The sequence below is a fragment of the Pecten maximus genome, chromosome 3 (genome assembly GCF_902652985.1).
Source record: "Pecten maximus chromosome 3, xPecMax1.1, whole genome shotgun sequence".
Taxonomy (NCBI): Eukaryota; Metazoa; Mollusca; class Bivalvia; order Pectinida; family Pectinidae; genus Pecten; species Pecten maximus.
In genome coordinates this window covers 38,567,544-38,593,341 of record NC_047017.1, presented here as the reverse complement: position 1 = coordinate 38,593,341, position 25,798 = coordinate 38,567,544, and positions in this window count along the sequence as shown.

Genomic DNA, 25,798 nt, shown 5'->3' with positions numbered 1-25,798 from the left:
CACATAGAAATTGTGAACACCACCGTGTATCGTACGAAAGGATGGGTGTCTTGTGTACGCCATCGTGTATCGTACGAGAGGATGGGTGTCGTGTGTACGCCCTCGTGTATCGTACGAGAGGATTGGTGTCGTGTGTACGCCATCGTGTATCGTACGAGAGGATGGGTGTCGTGTGTACACCATCGTGTATCGTACGAGAGGATGGGTGTCGTGTGTACGCCCTCGTGTATCGTACGAGAGGATTGGTGTCGTGTGCACACCATCGTGTATCGTACGAGAGGATGGATGTCGTGTGCACACTATCGAGTATCGTACTAGAGGATGGAAGTCTTGTGTACGCCACCGTGTATCGTACGAGAGGATGGAAGTCTTGTGTACGCCATCGTGTATCGTACGAGAGGATGGATGTCTTGTGTACGCCCTCGTGTATCGTACGAGAGGATGGATGCCTCGTGCACACTATCGTGTATCGTACAAGAGGATGGAAGTCTTGTGTACGCCATCGTGTATCGTACGAGAAGATGGGTGTCGTGTGCACACCATCGTGTATCGTACGATAGAATAGATGTCGTGTGCACGCCATGGTGTATCGTACGGGTCGTGTATGGAATTCATTGGTTTTCATTTCAAGACGGTCAATTAATGTATCATTATCTAAATACTATAAATCATCTATACATCTCAAATGAAGCACAATGTTTTGTAACCTGCTCCAATAAGTCATTTTAATTCTCATTTCGGCCTCGTATGAAACCAGAAACAAGTCTGCCGGGAGAAGGACACCGTTTGGCTCTGCAGACAGTATTGCATGTTTTCTGGGAGATATATGTACCAAAATATACAAGGACATTACCCACCGATAATTCAGTCATTTCACCATTAATTGAAATCAATCGAATTAAAATTGATTCTGAATGTGACGTCAATGCAGGATGCTCTCATTTTACTTAAGAACTGGCGAAGTACATGTATTCCATGGAATCCTTAGGTATATTGAAATGTACATTCCATCCTAATCGTACAGTGAGTAGGTCGCCAGTGACCACGTGACCAACGTTACCATAGTTTCTGAAAGGACATTTTTTTCTTGAAGCATCATAATAATTCAGTTATTTCGGCTTTCGCTTGAGCAAATGTCAGTGTACCTTTTGTATTGAAAGTATGATGGTGTGTTATTTCCTACCTACGATATTGGATGTAAATAGCATTCACTTGTAACATGGCAAATACCTGGAAATTGATGACTATCCACTCGAACGTACTTAAATAGTTTAATTATATTTTATATTTTTAATTATGGTTATATTAGGACTCAAAACGACTTCCAAAAGGTCACAAGGAACAATCGCTTTGATTGTGTGTTACGAAGAAGTCAAGTCAATACTAAATAGTCTGTGTAGTGGACATGTAATTGTTTCTGTTGAGTTACCATAAGGCCTTTCAACTTTTCATTTTACCCAGCTGGACTTTCGTAGCGCCGAGGTCTATGGCTATGATCACATTGTCTGTTGCGTGTGAAGAAAAGCATTAATGTAGTTTTACTGCATATTAGACTGGACAAATTCCCGAGTACTAATTACAGCCATTACACCAATATAGGGCTCAGCAGTGTCATCTGAAGACTAATGTAATGTTGCTGTCTTCAGTACGGAGTCCTTGGTATAGATGTTTAGGGGCTTATATTAACTCTCAAAAAAACACCATTCAAACATTAAAGTTCTATAAGTGAGGAAGACTCAATAAAGGCCACATCCACCGTTCTTTGTGCAAAATATTATCATATTTCTGGTTGAAGTGAAAGCCACTTGGGCTCATTTACCTGACATTGTTATATCCCTACATTTATGGTATCCTCAAACAGAAATTACAATGCCCACGTGACCGTGTAACTAATACTTTATATATACAAGTGGAAAAAGAAACGAAAGTTCGGTTTTTCGTATATAGCTTTTAGGCAGGTGGTCTACATTCAATTAAATTTTGCACAGAGCTAGCTCCATGCACTATGAGACTTTTCTTTAGTTAAAATTCCGTCGACCGTGACCCCGCACGACGCTGCATGTTTTTATGCATAACGTTGCGACGCCATTATAGAAGCATACGTTTCTCGCATCTTCGTTACCGATTTCAGACTGCGACGGAGACGGCACGTCAAGTTGCCGGCACTCATGGACGGCCAGTGTGTCAAAGATCGGTTGGGTGAGTTTCATTTAAGGCCACGACGTCCCTATGTTGGTCCGCCACTTACGCAGAGGCGATGCCAACGTCGAATGCAGTGGCTGCTTGCACAGACACCTGACAGGTTTCGTTTTGCCCATTGGAGACGCATGTTGTTCACTGACGAGACTCGCTTTACGCTTTACATGTCAGATGGACGACAACGTGTCTATCGACGTCGTGGTGAGCGATATTCTGACTGTTGCATTGAGAGCGACAGATTAGTTAGAGGGTATGTTATCGTATGGGTAGGCATATCTCAAGGCATTAAAACACTTCCGGTGGTTATGGATGGTAATCTTACAGCAGTAAGATATGGGGATCGGGTATTGCGACCACGCGTTCTTCCTCTTATCCATCAACGTAACTTTACGTTGCAACAGGACAACACGAGGCCCCATGTCGATAGGGTTTGTCATTACTTTCTGACTCAAACAACGTTTCAGCTCTTTATTGGCCACCATTCAGTCCAGATATGTCCATAATCGATCATTTGTGGGACGAGCTACACAGGAGGGTAAGGAAGCACATCGACGTCCCATATAACATTGCTTAACTCATCTCACTCAGGCCCTTATTCAGGAGTGAAATAATATCCAATAAACACCTTGATGCGGTCAATGTTAAGGAGAGTAAGAGCAGCGACTGATGCCAGGGGCACACACACTACTGATTTGGATCAGGAAACGGCGTAGGGTACTCTTCTGTTAACGGTATTCACGCAAAAAACCGTTTGTGATAGGACAACAAATAAGCATCAAAATATATTCAGTAATGATGAAATAATCGAGAAACCCAAACCATGAACACATCATCAAAGAACATGCAAAATAATAACTATCGAAAATAAAATTTCTTTTTTTTTTCCGCTAGTATACTAATTTCGACGCACTGAAATTTTTACGCACTACTAAAGCTAAATAAAAACAGAAGCCTCCGCAGTTTTTTTCTATACAATATTTTATAGAAAGCGCTAGTTAGCGCAATCATAATTTAGCGCAATGCTACAAGTGTGGCGAAAAGCGCTAGAATAGTTAGACCACCGCTAAAATATGTACATTTGCAGTATTTCCGTATATCATAATCTATGAAATACATGTAGTAATAAACCGCTGAAATGATCAAAGAGAATATAGATCAATATTTCTGTCTTTTGTATAAATAGTAAAACATTTTATTGTTTATATATATAGACACTATTGATTTTGTTTTATTAACTCCATATGTCGTAACATTATCATCTCAACAACCGCTTACTGTGACAAAAACACGAAACCAACTAACCAGTGTAATTGACAGTAAAACGATTATTTGCTCTAAGTATTGTGTGATGTTGGTGAGAGATGCCCTCTATCATATTCCTTCTTTAAAGTCAATAGTCCATTTTATAACGTTGTGTTACTCTTTGATCCGTTAGTTATGTAGGGTGATAGATAGCAACTGATGACGTCACAAGGCCGATGTCTTTGTCACAATCCCTGTGTTTCTTTATTGTTTCTGTTGTACAGGGATGCTTTCGAGAATAGATATTTCATCTGTAAACTTTCATTGTCAGCTGTGACAAGATAACGTAGTCAATATACTTTCCCGCTACTTCATGTATTTTATTTTACCCTCATCGCGAACAATCCGATATATCTAAAACAACATTTTCCTTCTCTCGATCTAGTGTTAATTCCCGTTTTCATCAATTCGTCACAAGTCTTAAGAATCTGGATCGGGGAAATATTGTCTGTTATATGTCTTCTTTATGTCCTCTTTACAGACGTGTGGGATGCCAGATTTGACCTAGATTTGTATGGCTGGTGTCATCGTGACCTAGATTTGTATTGCCCAAATCAAGCAGATGACGCTAACCATTCAAGAACTTCAAATGTCGCCCTGTAGATCTACTGTATAATTTTATCGTAGTCTACGGTTTATCAATTGTGAGATATGATTACGGCTCCCTGTCAGTATTCTCTATTTTCGTAAGATGCCCAGGGCGATACAGATAACCGAAATTCCATTATATTATAACGATTTGTCATCAATGTCCATTTAGATAAAAAAAAAATCCGTCGTCAATATCCATTGATGAAACACACCTCTTTAGCCTTTAATAATTAGATTTAGTGTGTAATACATAAAATGAAATAAAGTCATATTTACTCAAAATGTTACTTAAGTAACTCTCTAGCATGGTAATTAGGTTGTATACCGCCTATATCAGGTAAACTGCTGTTGAGATATACAATTATATATGTGTATATCCTATATTTGTAAAAATATCGTTATAAAAAAGAGATGCAGCCGCACTCGAACGAACATGATGGCTTCAGGCTAAAACGGCGTTTCTTTCTTTTCCTTGTATGATGAATCCAGCATTGTTAGCAGTGTTATGTTGGTAGTAGTATGTTATGAAGCAGTTAAACCTACATTACAATGTTAAAAATGTTCTCTCTCTGTGGCCATGAATGCGAAAACTTCGGGGTTTTTTTGTTTTTTTTTTGTTTTTTTTTTTTACGAAGGCTTCCCAGAAAATAATAATTAATGAGTAGACCTCTTGAACCAATTACAAACCATTCCTATATTGACGGAAGGGAAATGAAATACTTCCCTATCATCTTATAACTCTCAGCATTTTTGCGGAGCGCCGGGCGCTCCGAATCAATTTTAATGAGACTTTGTTGTCTGTGATGACAGGAAGGATCTACCGGTATCGACCACATTCCGCCACCTCAGGGACGCGATCACATTTCACAAATCTCCTAGAAACATTTCTTGGTGACACAAATTAAAATTTACTCAGGCTTCCACTGCTACTAGGCTGCTTCCGGTTGGCATTGATGTATCACAGTGCAGAGTAGCCTTGGTTCTTAGCGCTAAACATCAACTCAGTAACGACGCAGGCGCCAATGGCTTCACATCCGCTTAAGATCACCAGCGAAGAAGGATAGGGAAGGACAGCTTGTGTTCTGTCTGCATATTTCAATCAGACAATTTAACAGCTTATGTCATATGATGATAGAATGCGTTGGTTATGAGGCCACTGTGTATTTCGTGCAACGGTTCGATTTTACAACCCAGGTTCATTTGACTTTAAGGCACCATGCAATGAAGATAGTAGGTATACGATATAAAACGGGATTAACCTTACTTAATGACAATTAACAACAACTATAAATAACACTGCATATCCCTAAACCTTTACTTTAAAACACTACTAGGGAAATATAACTAAACCGCCTTCCAATAATGTACCAGCCAATGGCTTCTACATTGTCATCCATCCACCTGCCCCAAAATACTTGATACAACCAAACATATATTAACTATCACACTTTTGTAATTACAATGGTGCACATACATTAACATAAAATTACAATATCAATTCGCAAATGTAAAATACCCAAACATTATCACTCACAACTATCCCAAACTAGATACTCTCATGCTATATATATATAAGCTATATTCTGGACACGCACTAAACATCAATAATTTATTTATAATTTGATAAAACACTTTCATATATACACAAAATATCACAGTTCTAACGAAGCGACACAACTAACAAAATCCATTCCCGTTACGTCAATATCAACATACCGTAATGCCACATCTGGACGACGGGTCGAATGAAAAAGACATTATTTTCGTGATTAAACGTGTCTACTAGCTATAGCTTGAAGTTAAGGTTTATGATACAAATGTATTTTCCCTCAATGATTTGGAAAACAAAATATCAAACACGTGACTACATTATGCATACATACAGTGTAGTTTTAAACATAGATCCACACTACGTGAATATTAAAACTGTCTGATGACTCGGATTTGTTGTTGTATAGTAAGACCACAATGATCTGTCGTGGTGATCTCTGTGGCTGTCTTTGGGCAACACCTTCTCGTTGATTCGGGTACAATATAGACCACGTTCCTTTAAATGTTCGCCAGGAACATGACAGGAACACAAAACATAGCGTCCACAAACCATAACACTGGGCAGTGAGCAATCTCAAAAACACACTTCACCCTTCTTAATACGTTATCTACCTTTTTAACGTCCTGTTAAATGCCCGGGTCAGTATGCTTAGATCAATTTTCATTTCTACTCGGTTATTTTTGTTGACCAGACACCATTTAAATGAAAAAAATATATAACAATTTCCGAATTTAACGGTGTTTATTAACCACAATATGGTTAAAATACAGACGTTTTGGCCGTTTACACTGTCACAAAGCCGCCATTTTTGTTCTTCCTGTTCTTGTTGTGGAGATGGTGTGAGTATTTTGTCCTCGAAACATGTTTTGCACTTTGTTTGATATTAGGGTGATAAGAACATTGTTCGAGAACAGCCAAGAACAGTGTTCTTTTGTCGCCCAAAGGTATCCCATGTGTCATACTGATACTGAATAGTCAATGTTAATACGGGGAATGTAGGCAGGTCAATTGTTCAAAGTGATAATATAGTCATAAACTTCTATACACAGTAACAGTGGGTAGGCGGATATACCTAAATATAAACACAATTATCCTACGTAGATAATGCTGCTGAACACGACAAATATGTTCTAACCAACAGCCTGACATATCTACGTACACGGGAAGGTAAAAAAATAAAATATCGTTAATGCGGAGTTTGATCAACACATTAATATCAGTCAAATACTATTATGGTACCTTATTAAATTTTGACCGGTTGGTTTTGCGTTACATACATTTATAATTGTGAAAATGAAAACACATATTCGCAATATAAACCGTACCAGCTATTGTATTGATGTATTAACGACAGCGTCATTCTGTGATACGGATTTATAGACAGTGAACAGCTTGGCATTCGGATAGACTAAAGTGCAGTTACCACGAGAGAGCGGGAAATGGAGCAATGAATTGGTCAGAACAGGAATTTCTTCAACAAATGATACTTGATTCAAACACACGTCAAACGTAGATCCGGAGATAAATTTACTGATGAAGTAAAACAAAGCTTTGTAAATTAATACTGTTCTTAAATGTTAATCATTTACATGAAGTACGATCTGTCCGGGCGTCTGGCATATCACGTTTATAGCCAACGGAATAGAAAAGGACAAGGAATGATTTCAGAACATCATTCTGAAAAAATATTATCTGAAGAATGTCTTGGGTTGAGTTTTATCACAGTTTATTTTGATTTTGTGTCCGATTGTCAAATTACGTATGAGCTCTTTTATCAAATGTACTATTTTGCGGATGCATACATCCTTTTAAATTGTAAATATATAAAACGCGGAAGGATATACATGTACATGTATAGCGATATGGGATTTTTATTATTATTTTTTTTTTTTTGAAGATGTCCGAACCATATTGATTGTCTGCTACATTTCTTTGGGGGACCCAACAGAAGTTGTCCCGACATCTTTCATCTATGTATAATATCATTTCGTTTTAGGGCTCGGAAAAGAAATCGCCTGGGAATTAACGAACAAACAAAATGTTCTCTCACAAAAGATAAATTCCAATATAAAATATACATTGAGTTATATTTAAGCTGAAAAGAAATAGAATAACAGACTGCGAAACAACCTTCCATAACACCAACGAGAACTGAAGGTCAGACAATAATTCCATTGTAGAAAAATAGATAATGCTGTCACAAGTTATATACGTTATGAACCCCCATTCACGAGGTGGGCTGGTCTGTGTAAACTACTCAATTCCGTAACCTGGCTCGAGTTATATCGAACAGTTTGCACTTTTCATCAGAAAAGTAAATAATTTATCAAAACTGCATGTCAATAATATTTGTCGAACAAATTCGCGAAATGATTAACTGGTGAATTTAAATAACAGGATAATATGACTCCTTAGATACGAATTAAAACTGCCGGACCATATTAAAGCACCAGAGAATATAAAGTCACTCTGAAAGTAAGAAATGATTTTAATAATTACTATAATTGTTTATATGTATACTGAAGACAATATACTAAAGACTGGTAATTCACATATTATACCATTAGAACAACGACTGTCACATCATCAGTATATACCTTAACATTTTATATCATTATATAGAAACACCAAATACACTTTTAACTCGTGTTCTGTTCTGGCCGCGATATCAAGATCTACGTCACCAAATCGTCTGGACAAGAAATATTTGTACACGTTACTACGACCACTGCGCCACAAAGAAATCCCTGAAAAGCGTGTTTCGATCATTAATATTTATTTTTTCAATATGTGTTATCCGGGCTAAAGGCACCAAATTGTCTAGTCGTAAATTATCCATCATTGATACCGATTACTCCACCTCCACCTTTTCAAAGCAGGTTTTGATGCCGTAATTGTGAACAGTCAATATTAGCCCCTCTGTGATACACGTAGGGACATATACCGACTGGATCTTTACAACCAAGCTTTTGAGGTGTTGTAGCTCAATGCCTGGTCCTTTTGTGGATTTATATCCTCGTTTCTGAGTCGTAATATGGCAATATATGTAGATATATTAAAATATTTATCAAACTGACGTTTGACAAATGCCCAAAACGCATTTATGATTATTATTATGGTAACAGAACACCAATCTCACTGGTTTCATGTAGACCTTGGACGGCTAAAAGTTCTGAAGACAACTTGTAAAATGGAAATGCATTTTGTGGTTGTGCTGCATCATACCAGTATTTTGAAGTCTGCTCTGTGTTTTCGTTCAAGAATACTTTACTACAAACTGAATGTTTATAAAACGTTATTGATATGTGGGAATCTGTCATGGTTTGTGTAACAAAAACTCTCACTTGGAAGGTCAAAGTTTAATAAAGATTTCTCCTGACCGTGGTCTATTTTCTTACCGTGGTAATACCTTAACGTATGATTACTCAGCATATGATCAAACTACTGTCGACACATCTCGTTTTCCATGGAATTACTTTCCTGAGACAATCCTAATGACAATTTACAAGGACGTCTTCAGCATTTCATCAACTTAAGTCGTTTGCCCTTAACTGTATTTTCTGTTATATTTGTTTATTCTTGTAGAATAATAGTTTTATAGCTTGGTACATGAACAAGTGTTCGGACCACATCAAGTTTCACTAGAACTAAGGTAAAAGAAGGTCGGCCACTCTCAGTTATAAAAATATCTGTGTTATGTTAAAAGTCACAATATAAGTTAATCAAAATATCGTACCCTCGATATAAAGTAAATGTTACGAAGTAAAAGTACATGTACTTCAGATGGGTGGAATTATTTCATTGTTTGTTTAGGAGCTTGGTCAATCATTGGAACCTATATCTTGATACAGGCTTAGTATCGATATGTACCCTAAACATGCCAATATCTCACTCGGCTGACTTTACATAAACCCTGTATTCCATACATCTCCGTATTACAGTACACAGCCTGTTACCGTGCTACTCATCAACGCCAGATCTTAACGTTTCTAGGACGGCGCAGAAAATAGCAGATTGATCAACTTGGCGTTGTCAGGCTCGAACCCATGAAGCGACTGGTGAAAAGTGCCGGTGTCTTAATGTCGAAGAAAAAGCTTTGACCTGGATTCCCATGTCTACCAGTAAGTCTACTAAAAACACCTTATTCAAACGCTCGTCTGAGTCAGACGTGGAAATTAGGACAAACTGTCACGAGAGCATGTTCTTTGGATTGATTTGAATTCTGCCCACAAGGTGGCAGCGCTGATCGTGCAAGGGTTTAGATCTGAGCGCGGGGCAATGGAGGTGGTCATATCCGGAGTCTGGTCAGAATCGCCAGATCGATTGACGGTTTCTAATACTAGCATGTAATGATTAAAATGTGATTTTCTCGTTTAACTTAAAACCGAAAACAAAATAGTTCAGTGACAAACTTGATGTCACTCTTTAGCACTGAACCAGATAATGTATATAAACATCAGTGACAAACTGGATGTCACTCTCTAGCACTGAACCAGACAGAGATAGATGTGTATAAATATCCATGCTGATGTCAACGTTACCGGATTATAATTAGTCTCCATTGAACACATTTTAAAACTCCCCGTATGATTGATTTCGGTCTGCGTGTTATCCATTTTCTCCTGTACCCCTAGTCAGTAAATAAACGATTCTGCATCTATCAGTTACAACACGAAAGTACGATCACATGCACAACCGTCCATCAAGTTGATAGATAAGACCTGCTTCGGTTATGCTGGTTTATGTAAAGTTTATTATATTAAGTCGTCATAAAGTAGGCAGCACAGAAAACTCATAACAAAGACAAAACCGGGAATGGTACTTTTTCATCAGCTGAAATTATCCTGTCAAGGACATATAAGTACTTGTGTAGGGTCGTGTTGGTGTAAAACGTAGCGCTGGAAGTGTCATGTCCGCCATAAGTTAAGGTGGTTATGAACAGTGTCTGAGCATGATTACCACACATTCATAATGGCGCTTGGGACGAAAATGGAACAATAGACTCGAAATTGATTTCAAAAACGGCAATTTCTGGGAGTCTATAAAGAAAATTCATTCTCAGTTTTACTGCATGTTTACAACGTTATGCGTCCATATCCGGCGAGAGAATGTCATTATGTAAAGGTAATCAGAGCGAGATGATTAGTTGGCTCGACCTTCACCCCCGGATGGCGGTAACCATATCAACACGTGTACCAAAGCACCGCGCGCACGTGCAGACACCAACGAGTTGTCTCACAAGACGTTTCGAGTAGACTCATCATAACATTCATGTATATTGAATCGGAACATGATTTAAACGACGATCTTACCCTGTCGATATCGGTCAGTATCAATATCCCTTCAACATTAATATGATTCACCCAATTCCTCAAAATTGGCCTATAACTTTGTCAAAGGAAACTGAAATAAAAATTTGTCCGAATCAAGCAGTATGATACCATGCCTAGTCACAACCTACATGAAAAATATTATGTAAAAGACTTTTCTCAATGGAAGTCCAACACTTGATGCCAATATATGTTTTATGTTTTATCTAACATATCGAGTGTACGGACCAGTGACTCCCTAGCTTTAATTCTGAGTTTGATTGTGATTATATCACCTCTTATTCTGAGTTTGATAGTTAATAGTCATATTATCACCTATTATTCTGAGTTTGATAGTCATAATATCACCTCTTATTCTGAGTTTGATAGTCATAATATCACCTCTTATTCTGAGTTTGATAGTCATAATATCACCTCTTATTCTGAGTTTCATGATTAATTGTCAAAATATCACATATTATTCAATATATTTCTGTAAATAACGTGATGCATGTATGCAGTGAAGAGAGGTTTTATAGAATTTACCTGTTGCCCTATTCCTTTTGTATCTAAAACCTTTAAAGTGAAATTATTCTGAAATACAAGCTTATGACTGAAGGACATTTTTGTAAATTGATTAAAATGGAAAGAGCCCGACCATACATACATTTCTGATTTGGTGTATGTTCACGATTTTGTGGTAAGCCAGTTTAGCCTCACCGAAGTGTGTGACACACCAGTCTGAAGTTTCCGATATCGGCTTCCATACATGATACAAATCCATATTTACTCTAGTAATAGACCTTATCATTAATTATATAGCAACCATTGCATCACATTGATGTTTATCTAGTAGAGTTATGTGGCCTTAAATGTATTTTATCTAGTCGTGATTAGGTGAAAATGTGTTGCTGTATACAATAACTATTAATTATTGAAAGGGCACATGCCATTACGAGGGGAAACTTGTCAACACAGGCATGTGTATGAGTAGATTGAAGATAAAACACTCAATTCAAACATGACTTTTTTTACTGTTTTATAATGTAGGGATGTCCTTCTATATCATAATTTAAAGGGAAAATGTCAGCAACGTAATAGCTTTTGTACACAGCACGATTTGAATCAAACTATGAAATACTCCTCACATAAATTCCAGCAATTAAATTCGCATATAATTATACTCAATAATTGAATGTTTCTAATATTTATTACATTTTCATCAAGCAAAGCTAATACAAAACATAATAAATGCCATTATGTTAGTCAACCTATTTAAATTGACGTCACAATGACGTAAACGTTCATTGTAATTAACAGCTTAAGGATGCCGTACAAAAAAGTGGGTTAATGAAGCATTCATGTTATTGGGAATAGAGAGCCGGTGATGGCGGGAAATTACCGCGCGAGACCCGGAAACAGAGATAGTATACTGCGGCATCGATTTATGCGTCTCAACAAATTGTAAAGTGATTGGAGTGCTATATAAATAATGAGGGAAGTGAGAGTTAGGCTATGCAGATAGGATTATCTATATAAGTAAATGGATATTCGACAATTCCTGGTATGACTGTATCATTACTTCTTTCTCTAATTAACACCCTATTGAGATAGCGCTGTGTGCGTGTCGTTGGCGTCAAGGTTGTGTAGACTATATACAATCTTCTGTGCGGCAATTCAATGTAAGGGAAGCAAAATATCTTTTTATTCATATTTTATTAATCAACAATTAATCATGTGACTAGGTCCTCTAAAAGAAGCATTTCTTTTTTCTTCCTACTTTATGGCCAAATAATTTATAAAGTGAGTAGGTCCCCTATAAAAAGCAAAACGTCAAATGGATTTTACAGTAACATGAGTAAATATTAACGAATTCTAATATTGAGATTCGTTGAACTGAAGAGTAAAATCTTTACTGTGAATTAGTGAATTCACCAGAGACGTAGATATGTGATATATATGTCTCTGATTTCACTTATTCAATAAGCGATATCACTAAATGAGAATAAATAGTGAAACGGCCCCCGCCAGACAATACTGGTTATTGTTGTTTGTGTTAAATGTAAGAAAAGTGCGAGAAAGATTTAAGCACTAAACATCAACTATCTCACTATCATCGGTGATAACAATAACAGTTGTCGTTGTAACAAGTTTGTTGCAAGGAATTATAAACGGATATATTCAATTAACTATTTTCCGGTAGTTTTATCAAAGTTCAGTACAGTTTTGTATAGTAAAACCTGACCTAAAAGGTCATCTCCTACAGCAAAAACGATTACCGTTTTTGATAAGATATTTAGACATTTTAAGTTTCTACGGAATTTTAGAAATGCCAACAGATTGGCTGTCTAGCTCTACCATTGAAGCAGTTTGGAGTCACGAACTATGTATTTAGTAAAGACATTGGTGAAACTCTTGTTCAAAATACACATGCATAAGTGTTAAGTCGGAAAAAGCATTAACTTGATATCCCACATGGACCTGTAATAAAATGTAGGAATGGAATAAATGCTAGAATATCCTTTGAACAAGAAGGATTGTACAGACAACAATCATAGACAACCATCTATCGCTGAACCAAGCGTTACCCAACATGACACGAGTGTCCCTTGCCGCGTGAATCGTACCCTCACGCCACGTGCGGAAGTGCAGCTTCTGGCGCGTGGCAGACATTCGAAAGCTATCGAGAAATGGTGTCACATTCCTTGTCTGTTACCAATGGCGGCTATTAATGGCGGAAACAACAATACGTGGTGTCGACGCAATCCATTATGGCGGGATATTGCGAATTTGATTCATTTTACAGAATCTCGTTTCATACCAAAATATATGCGAGTTAGATGATGAAGGTGCTGACTGTGGAAACATAAGAGTGGGCTCGTGGACTGTCCTCTAGGTACAAACCCTACTCTCGTTACCTAGCGAGATTGTTATATATTACTATTGGAATGATGATGACAGTTACCATTGTATGACCAAATTACACACACCACAAGGTCACCAGCCTTGTAGAACCCTACCGAGCGTATGTACTGGATTCCACGGCCATTTGTAACAGACACGTTTCATTTAGGGTAACGACGTTCGAATAGACCAATTTGTTGTAAAACAATATACAAATCAAATATAGACGTCCGTGATGGATGAATGAGACAATAAACTAGTGTTATAGTTCCGAGGTGATTTAGACTTGCTGGGACACAATAGGTAATTGTCACTGTTATTAGGTGTTTTGTGGAGAAACAATTAATGGTAGTGTATGAGGATTAAATATTCACGGTAGTAGCTGACTAAGACATTTTTCTTTTTTGTTTTTTGTTTTTTCGTTTTTGTTTTTGTTTTTGTTTTTTTGTGTGTGTGTTTTTCCTAGCTGGCGTTTTGTCCTCGTGACAAACCGAAAAAGATTGTTTATGGACGATTTCAAGCAAACAAATATGAAATTGTCACACTGTCTCCATTAATGGCAAAACTAATAACAGCTAATGTCAAATCAGGAAATAGACACATATTGCTTCGATCCTTTAATTCAAATTCTAAGCACACTCTTCCAATTGTGAATTTCAATTTTAGGACTTACCCTACACTTGTAGTAAAAAAATAATCCAGCATCATAAAAAAAGTCAATTAGGCTTAGACAAGCATTGCTGGACACATTTTGAAAATAAACTCGTGAACGAAATTCAGAGGATCAGCTTCGGTCTCGATCTCCTCATGGTTCTTCTTTCAGCTTCAAATGTTCGGCCGGTTATTACGTGATGATCAAAGTGATGTAATAAAGACAGCGTCACGAGGGCTGATTGATCTGTTGTGATCCTCATATTGAAGGATTTGAATTTAGCCGGACATATTGTATTATTTATCAACCTTCAGTATCTATACACTTTTGTGTCTCAATGCCACTTTTATATAACTCCTTTTCTTGGCTGTTCAGAAAGTCACCCACTGCATTTATGATTTATCATTGGACAGAACGTGAGTGCCTGAAATAGCTGTTTTCAGTTTGTTTTGGAAATATTATGGAGCGAAATCAGGTGAATAAGGTGGATATTCAATCAATTCAAAGCCACAATCGTGAATGACAGCCATGGCAGTTACAGACTGGTGAACAGGAGCATTGTCCTGATGGAATAACACATCTTTAGTGAGCTTTCCGCGGCGATTAAGTTTAATATTTTGCCGTAACTACCTCGGATGTGAAGCATAATATATATGTGCCAATGATTGTTTGTCCCTTTTGGAGATGAACTATCAGCAGAATATCATCTGTATCCCAAATAAACGAGGTCATAATCTTCCCAGCTGATAGAACAGACTTTGCCTTCTTTGGCGGGGGAGAGCCAGGGTGCTTCCAATGTTTCTATTGTTGTTTGGATCTGGGGTAAAATGATGGACCCATGTTTCATCCATAGTGACAAGTCTCTGAAGAAAGTTGCCAGGGTCTTCCTCAAAAGGGTTAAGATTAACACGCGATAAAGTGCGCCTGGTGTGCTTCTGATCAAATATCAGAAGTCTTGGTACCCATCGGGCCATAAGCTTTCTCATGGCAAGATCCTCGGTCAGAATGGAATGTACTCTTTCCTGTGAAGTGACATCTCTACTGGCTACATATCTTTCTGTGACTCGTCTGTCAGTCACAATAATACCATGAACTTTATTGACCATTTCTGGTGTTGCAACATTGACAGGACTTCCAGGACGGAAGTCATCTTCAAGGCTTTGTCGACCGCGCTTAAATTACGCCCCCTACAAATGCATGGTTCAATGATATAGCATGACTGCATGGTTCAATGATATAGCATAACTGCATGTTTCTATAATATAGCATAATTGAATGGTTTTGTAATATAGCATAACTGCATGGTTCTATAATATATCACAACTGCGTGGCTATATAATATAGCACAGCTACGTGGTTCTGTAATATAGCATAACTGCATGGTTCTATGATAAAGCATAACTGCATGGTTCTATAGTATAGCAAAACGCTCATTGATTTAATTTCATTTAAGTATAAATTGCCAACTTTCGCATCATAATGAATAAGAAACAATCGATCTCCAAGCGCATTTTCAAATCAAAGTTAACCTTTCAAATCTGATGCATATGTATTTTCTTAGAGACAGAACATACCAAGTTTTCTAACCATCCCGATAATAAACTACAAACTAAATTGTGTAAAAACATGACGATAAACTATACAATATACAAAGTACAATGAACTGGTATATATATAATAATGGTTTATAACGTACACACCACCATAGGATATTCATTCTATAGGAAACTAACCTTTAACTATACCCAATGGCCTTGGTCTAACATGTAACGGTATATTCGATCCTATAGCATTTACATGTAGAGATTACATCCACATTCGTTTTATTATTCTCTATCCAACCATTTAGATTTTATTAAGATATGTTATCATTGTTATTACAGTCTGTTAGACAGCGCTGAGTCTCCTCGGTGTGCTTTCTGTTAACAGATGGTAAACTATTTATTGGTTTTTACGAGGTCGAGATAGATGTGATAATTCCTTTAATATGTTTCTAGTAGTTCTCACATATAATTGTCAACCTCATGGTAGTACATGTATACATTCCAGTGCATGTTGTCAAGCACAAGATGAATATGTAGTGTGTAATTGTACCATTGCACCGCCCATTAAGTGCCAATAGGTATCTGGATATACCAAAGAATATCGCCTAAATATTTATTAGTATATAAATGAATGAAATATATGTGTACAATATCAAAGAAATATTAGAAGAATCCTGAACCTCGTCAGGTACAAATTGGTATATCTATCAGTAGCTACAGGTTCAGTGAACCATCCACCTGCCTGCTGCTTGCGCTAATATTTAATTAGGACAACGTGCTATTTTCCAGTGGACCATGTTTTCTTGAAAACCACAATATTAATCAAATAACGTTTATTCTTTAACAATTTCTATTACATATCACACCGACGTATGAGAATAGACTTCACGTTTCTGTCTATCGAACCACTCCCCCTCCCTCAACTATTAGGTCGCCATCGGGTCAGAGACAGAAATTGCCTGTCACTGCCGGTTTATCACTGTAGGTACTGGACTGTGGTAACGTCCTGATTATCTTTATTTGTCGTAAAGCACTGACCAGTGGCCGCCTACAAATATCGCATGTTTCCTTGCCAAAGATGTTACTCAGCGTAGGGGCGTGAGTAATGATCACCTGGGGCAAGAGGACAACTTTCCACTACAGGTATTAAGTGGTAGGATGTTCTAAAATAATTACTACTTTGATTTGAAAATGTCTTGACATCGCCGAGTCTATTAATTGGTGCAATAAGAATAATATTGCTAAAGAAATGCTCTCCTTAAGAATAAGAGTTTTCTGTTTCTTCGGCAACACGCGCCATACAAATCTAGGTCAAATAGACGACACGCGCCATACAAATCTAGGTCAAATAGACGACACCCGCCATACAAATCTAGGTCACGGCGACACCCGTCATACAAATCTAGGTCAAATAGACGACACGCGCCATACAAATCTAGGTCAAATAGACGACACGCGCCATACAAATCTAGGTCAAATAGACGACACCCGCCATACAAATCTAGGTCAAATAGACGACACCCGCCATACAAATATACGTTAAATAGACGACACCCGCCATACAAATATACGTCAAATAGACGACACCCGCCATACAAATATACGTCAAATCGACGACACCCGCCATACAAATCTACGTCAAATAGACGACACCCGCCATACAAATCTACGTCAAATAGACGACACCCGCCATACAAATCTACGTCACATAGACGACACCATTCAAATGATTGGTAAGAAACATTCTCAAAGTGGGTTTGCCGTCATATGACCTTGGATCCGATGTTACTATTAAGGGCGTTAATCCCGAACAAAACAATACCATCTACAAGCAGAAACGACGAATGAATTGTTGCATCTTGAAAACTGAAATGAGTCATAATCAGTAGTAAATATGTCACTCACCAAACAGGAAGATGTAATGATTAAAATGCAGCAATTTCAAAAAGAGCAAGCTCAGAGAGAACTCTACATCAAAATAAAACCACAAAAAGTTCCGACGAGCTGGGAAATTAGTCCCATTTTAATCAACAAAAGGAAGATAATGAAGGTAGATTTCAGGGGTGCATAACATCTGGAATCTGAAATAGGAAATAACACCATAACGAGGCTATAGAAAATTACCCATGTGTGTCCTCGACGAGAACGAAGATACTACTTATATCTACAGCCAGGAAAATATATACAAACAAGCTAAAATCTCCGGATCTCAGGTGCAGAGGAACATGTAGATATGTAAATAATTTACTCTGAAATGAACGCTCTATCAAAGACAGAATTAGAGGAAATAAAAAAAACATGAAAATCCATATTTGATTTTGTATACGTGGAATCTTTCACATACACACAAGAAATTATCCAGGCATTTTTTTCAACATTTCACGAAACCGACGCGTTATCGAGAGGAAAATCAGTTAGCTGTTTTGGAATTGATGTTACCAATAAAATGACATTGAGGTGCGTAAAAGAGTGACCATATCAGACTGCTATTACTGCATCCAGGAGACCAAACATGAGCCCATAGAGACATAAAGGAAACTGTGTTTGTGGTGAAGTCAAGTCAGCTCGGACCAGCTAGATACCATGGATAGTTATGAGGAAACATCGACTGTCTTTGTTAAAAAGCTACCTGTTGTAATAGTAAAACACATAATGGTACCAGTAAAAACATTTAACATGCGCTCTGAATTAACCAACATTAAAATAATAAGGAAGAAATAGTAAGTATGGACAAACCTCACCAGAAGCCTACAACCGCTTTCGTGCAGCAAGGAACAAGGCAATGAACACAATATAGCTGAAAACATCAAAGGGAATACCTGACGTTTCTGGAAACATATACGACCAAAAATAAATACTAAAAAGTATTGAGCCTAAACAACACTCAAATCGACGTACCCTTAAATAGATATATCATAACAGATTTTGTGCCAAATGACCGTCGGGACACGGATACACCACAGAGTAACATTACCTATTGAGGAAGGCTATTCGACATACCAATCCAAACAAAAGCCCAGGACCCGACGGCTACACCCAAAGCTCCTAGTCCAGGTAACATCAGATCTAAAAATCCCTTTAACGAAACTTTTTTCAAGAAATCACTACAGCATATGGCACAACCCATCATCATGGAAGTTAGCCAATATTATACTTATTTTAAAAAGTGAAAATAAGAAATCCTCAGAACAACGCCCAATCAGTTTGACATCTGCAGCCAGTAAAATATTGCAAAAAATAGTTAAGGCTGAACTTTTAAAACATACGGAAGAATATCTGAGTGCCAACACGTATATAGGAAACGGCATTCCTGTACCACTTTACTATAAGTTACTATAAGACGCTTTAGATGACCATGTTGTTTATCTGGACAACATTAAAGGTTTCCATAAAGTATCACACGGAAGACGCGCAAAATACAGGAGCTATTGTTGTAGGTGAAGTCTGGAACTGTATTCGGGATTTCTTACAAAATACCAAAAGGATTTTCATGACGTAGTAAGAATCATTATGCAAGAGTGGGTGCTTTTGTCTTTTAAAATTACGGAATGAAGTTGAATTGAAGCCTGTTTCTCTAGTGAGTGTACACGAACCAAGCCCGATTCTCTAGGGCGTGTACACGAGCCAAATCTGTTTCTCTAGGGAGCCTACAAGGACCAAGCCTGTTTCTCTAGTAAGTGTACACGAGCCAAATCTGTTTATCTAGGGAGCCTACAAAGACCAAGTCTGTTTATCTAGGGAGTGTACACGAGCCAAGTCTGTTTCTCTAGGGAGCCTACAAGGACCAAGTCTGTTTCTCTAGAGAGCCTACAAGGACCAAGCCTGTTTCTCTAGGGCGTGTACACGAGCCAAGTCTGTTTCTCTAGGGAGTGTACACGAGCCAAGTCTGTTTCTCTAGGGAGCCTACAAAGACCAAGTCTGTTTCCCTAGGGAGCCTACAAAGACCAAGTCTGTTTCTCTAGGGCGTGTACACGAGCCAAATCTGTTTCTCTAGAGAGCCTACAAGGACCAAGCCTGTTTCTCTAGTGAGTGTACACGAGCCAAGTCTGTTTCTCTAGGGAGCCTACAAGGACCAAGCCTGTTTCTCTAGGGAATGTACACAGGCCAGACCCTATATCGATGACAACTAGGCTTTCTGAGGGCGATTGAAAATATATATAGGGTATTATAAAGTCAACTTAACCAAGACTTCTACTTGTCGATGGCTAATAAAATACAGAAAAATTGTAAACAGCAATTAGAAAAGCCCCAAAGACCATAAACGATTCTTCATCAAACAAGATCAATCAGCGATATATATTACAACTACTTCAAAGAAAAAGAAAGTTGGTGTCATTATGTAAAATGACCTGAAATTCCACAGCCACAAACGTGTACCTACGTGTAACCTGAAACATCCAACATAGCAGGAGAGACTTCATACATGTAAAGTGGGACTACCAGCTCTAGGGTTACTCACTCTCTGAAGGTGAATACCTTCAAAACAGACTTAACTGGTTCTGGACAAACCATCTTCTGAAGTTCGAAGCCAAACTGGTCACTTCTGTATCTTTTGAGGCAAACAATTTCCCAGCGATATTGGTACATTATTTCAGTAAATATAATTCTAGTTCAATACACTAACAATGTCCTTACCAATTGCTTGACAACACTCAGTAAATGTTGGCACTATTTAGCTTCAGTCTCTGATTACAGAAAACGACCCTTTCAATCTGCTTTAATCTTCAGAGTTAAGATCGATTTCAGAAAAGAAAACCAAAAATAAAAACAGTAATTGTTTGTTGGATAACCAAGCAATCACTATCTCCAAGTATGGTGATCCACCGCCACATCTGTTTATTAAAGGGACACAAATTACATCACTTACCCATGAAAACAAAGCGAACGGAGGCCCAAATAGATAGATATACGGTACCTCTATACCATACGATATCTTGTCCACAACCCTTTTACTTTAAATGCTTAAGTGCTTACTTTGACCTTTAACCTTGACCAATTATCATCAAAATATAAACAGATGTCAACCTAGATGGTGCGATGTGACGCAGAGGAAACTAGATTTTGCTGTTGTTGTTTTTATGAAACTAGATTTTGCTGTTGTTGGTTTTGTAAATCTTCCATCGCAAGCAAATATATTTGCTATTGAAAGAGGAATGGGTGCTAAAAAGCAGATACATGTATCAAAGATTATATGGTGAAGGCATATTTTGGAAAAGTGGGAAATTTACAACAAATTTTGCTTTATATATGCATGTTACAGGTATTGTTCATTAGTGAGGAGATAAAACATATACAATGTATCTTGATCTTTGACATGATCAACTAAATATTTGATCAATTACCGAACTTTCCAACATTCCAATCACCTTTACATCATATCAATTTCCATCCAATTTATTTATTATAAAATAATCAAGTGACAAATCATTTGATCCTTTTCCGATCCAGTGATCTTTTCCGATCCAGTGATCTTGACCTCCAGCTACCAAATTCCTTGTTACAATTAATGTATCTACTTCATAATATCAAAAAAAAATTGAAAAATAGACAGAAAAAATATGACCTTGACCTCTTAATTAGATAATTGACCTTTGATCACACACTTCTTCCTTTCCTGCTATCAGCTTTGCATTATCATAGAGTATTCAACTTCAACAGAATTTGACCCCGACATCAGACCTTTCATAAAGGGAACTTCGTCCTACATATTCACCAAAAACAAATTTTATTCTAGCGGAAAAAAGGAACACAAGTTCGGTTTTTCTCATATAACTTTTAGATAAATTCAATTAAATTTCACACTGAGCTGGCTCCGTGCATTGTAAAAATTTTAAATGTTAAAATTCAGTCGACCGTGCCCAAACTCGACGCTGCATGCTTTCAGCAGATTTTTTCAAGAAAGCGTGCATTCGGGGTACTCTTGCATCATATGTGGTGGTAAATCTTTACAAATCGAACATTGGAACAGTACAGGTCAGTTACACATTTCTGTTCGGTGTGATTGCACAGCGAAATGCCGCGTTTGAGTAAAGTTTATAGGGTAGGGCCATTGCTCTGATAATGCAGGGGCATTCGCAACGTCATGGAACCAAACAATATGGAGTACACGAGACAACAATATCCCGTTTAGTTAGGCGTCTCAGAGTCACAGAAAGATTGGTTGGCTGTCCCAGTCGCAACGCCAAGATAGAGGCATACGTCTCTTCCATCTCCGTTTTAGTTGGCGACGGAGACGGCACAATAAGTTGTCGGCACTCATGGTCAGCCAGTGTGTCCAAGAACGGCTAGAAATTGAAGAGTTATGACATATATATGTATAGTAAGTTGACAATCACTTGCATAAACTGGAGGTGTTGCATGATTGTATAGTATAGAATACATATATAATTGTTTTAAGAAACAGCAGAAATGCAAGCTACCCGAGTATTATTTTGAGACTTGTCTCCCTTTCATTAAAAGCTATATCTGGATCTGCATATAATATAAAAAGGCTATATATCATAACTCTTCAATACTATATATGTACACCTATCAACCTCTTAATACTGTAAGCTATTTATAATTCAACAATGGTACATCTTTATCTTAATTGTTCAATACAAACTTTATTTCTATTAGCCACTAAACATGGTTTCAATATATATACATGTACGCATTTTCTAAAATGTTACTATTACATTATGTATGTATACCAAATAATTGTCACCCTTGATGCTCTTCTCAAAAAATGATATTGTGTTGCTGTAAAACTGTATCTATAATTGATGTTTTTTTCTATGTATTTCATTTAAGCATTGATGTCATTTTTTTAGTTTCATCGGGGTATGAAACAAATTTTGTTTGCAAACTGTATGAATCCGCGTAGCGGATTCTTACAGAAGTTTGCAAACAAAATTTGTTTCATACCCCGATGAAACTTAAAAAAATTGACATCAACGCTTATAATTAATTTTTGAAAATGATTTTCTAATTTAAAACATGTTTTATGTAAAATTTTACTGGTTTTAAATGGGATTTTTTTTCTCAAATCAATACGCAACGTCAATTGTCGTATTGTGACGTCACATTTTTCGCGCCATTCTCGGGAATTTCTTTCATAGAAGAATGAAAAGAATTTTTCGACTAATCACATTTGAGTATTTACCATGAAAACAAAGAAAAATTAACTTATTTTTTCACTGCAGCGATGAGCAGTGAAAATATCAGATTTTGCAGTGAAAATATAACTTTTGCAGTGAAGATAAAAGTTTTCCGTTTTTGACCAATCAGAGCGGACCTTTGTATTCAACTCGTTGAAACTTGCCGATTTTTTCAATCGAAGCGGATATAGATCAATTGGTTATTTTGCTGTATTTCTGAAATTTTCAGACTAGCTTTTGACAAAAAACTCACTTAACGTTAGCTATTCATGCACAGATTCGCCTATAACAATAGAAAACGCTTAAATATTGCGTTGATGAGTCCTTTCAAAATGGCGCCGTCAAGTTGACGTGGGGTAACGTCACAAACAGATGACGTCATTACTGATTCCCGCACTTTTTGACACTATGAAGAAATGCAATAAAAAGAAAATTGAATGGTTTCCCGTTACACTCGTGAAAATATCGATATTCTGTCATACTCGTGAAATATATGTTATATTAAACGGGAAACCATTCAATATCCTCTATATAATATGCAAAAGGATGAATGAAATGATTTTAAAACTGAAAACAAAAAACAAAAACAAAACGGCTAGAAGCCAAGACGTCCCTGTTGGTCCGCCAACATCGAATGCAGTGGCTGCTTACACATGCACCTAATCGATTTCGTTTGGCCCATTGGAGACGCGTGTTGCTCACTGACGAGTCCCGCTTTATCATTTACAGGTCATATGGACGACTTCAACGTCATGGTGAGCGATATTCCGACACTTGCGTAACGGAAAGCAAAAGTTTCGGAGGGGGTTTCTGTTATGGTATGGGCAAGGATATCTCAAGGCGTAAAAACGCCTCTTGCGGTTATCGGTGGTAGTCTTACAGTAGTAACATATTGGGATCAGGTTTGGAGACAATACGTTCTTCCCCTTATCTATCAACGTAACCTTACTTTGCAGCAGGACAACGTAAGGCCCATATTGCTATGGTTTGTTGTGACTATCTGGCTCAAAACAACGTTCCAGTTCTTGATCGGCTACCATTCAGTCCAGATATGTCCCCAATCGAGCATTTGTGGTACCAGCTAGACAGGAGGGTTAGGAAGAGCGTCAAACATTCCATATAACGTCGGTCAATTCACGCAGGCTCTTATTTAGGAGTGGAATAATATCCCTAATATGGCAATAAACACCTTGATGGGGTCAATGTTAGGAAAGTAGGAGCAGCGTATTACTGTATTCAGCAATGATGAAATAATCGAGAATCACACACCACGAACACATCAAAGAATCATGTAAAATAATAACTATCGAAAATAAAACGTTTCTTTTTTCCGCTAGTACGGGGGATGAATGATATGTTGTGAGCCTTGTATTAAAGGAGGCACTCAGGGATGTTCTTTTTGAGTCCTATTATATATAGAACCGTGTACCCAAGGACATGTCTCATTTGGTTAGTTTATGTCGATGAGGAAGCACTCTAAGTAAATAAGACAAGCGGCTTTTGCAAAATAGACAAAATCGGTGAAAGAGCAGTGATCAAATATTTGCATAAAAAGGTTTAACACCTAAGGGTATGCATAATGATATGGTAGCAACACTAAGATAGATGCCCCTTCATATGGTACAGTGAAAAGTGGGTGGCGGAATTTAAGCGTGGCCGACAGAGCCTTGAGGATGACTCCCGTCCTGGAAAGCCTGTGAATGTTGCAACCCCAGTAATGGTCAATAAAGTTCATGATATTGTTATGACTGACAGACGAGTCACAGAAAGATATATAGCCAGTAGAGATGGTATTTCACAGGAAAGAGTACATTCCATTCTGACCGAGGATCTTGCAATGGGAAAGCTTTCGGCCCGATGGGTACCAAGACTTTTTACAGTTGATCAGAAGTACACCAGGCGCACAGTATCACGTGCTAATCTTAACCTTTTTGAGGAAGATCCTGCCAACTTTCTTCAGAGACTTGTCACTTTGGATTAAACATGGGTCCGTCATTTTACCCCAGAAGCCAAACAACAATCGAAACAATGGAAGCAACCCGACTCTCCCCCTGTGAAAGAGGGCAAAGACTGTTCCATCAGCTGGGAAGATTATGGCCTCGGTGTTTTGGGATGCAGATGGTATTCTGCTGATAGATTATCTCCGAAAAGTGACAAACCATCAAAGGCACAAACTATGCTTCACTTCTGTGGCAGTTACGGGAAACTTAAACTTAAGCGCCGCATAAAGCTCACTAAAGGTGTGTTATTTCATAAGGACAATGCTCCTATTCACAGGTCTGTAATTGTCATGGCTGCCATTCACGATTGTGGCTTTAAATTGATTGACCATCCGTCTTATTCACTTGATATCGCTCCATCAGACTTTCATCTATTTCCAAAACTGAAAACAGCTATTTCAGGCACCCACTTTCCGTCCAATGATGAAGTCATACATGCAGTGGATGACTCTCTGATTAGCCAAGAAAAGGATCTTATAAAAGTGGCATTGAGGCCCTTAAACACCGCTGGCAAAAGTGTATAGATGCTGAAGGGGATTACATGTATATATAAATGTAAAAAGTAACACAATATGTCCGGCAAAATTCAAATACTTCAATATGAGA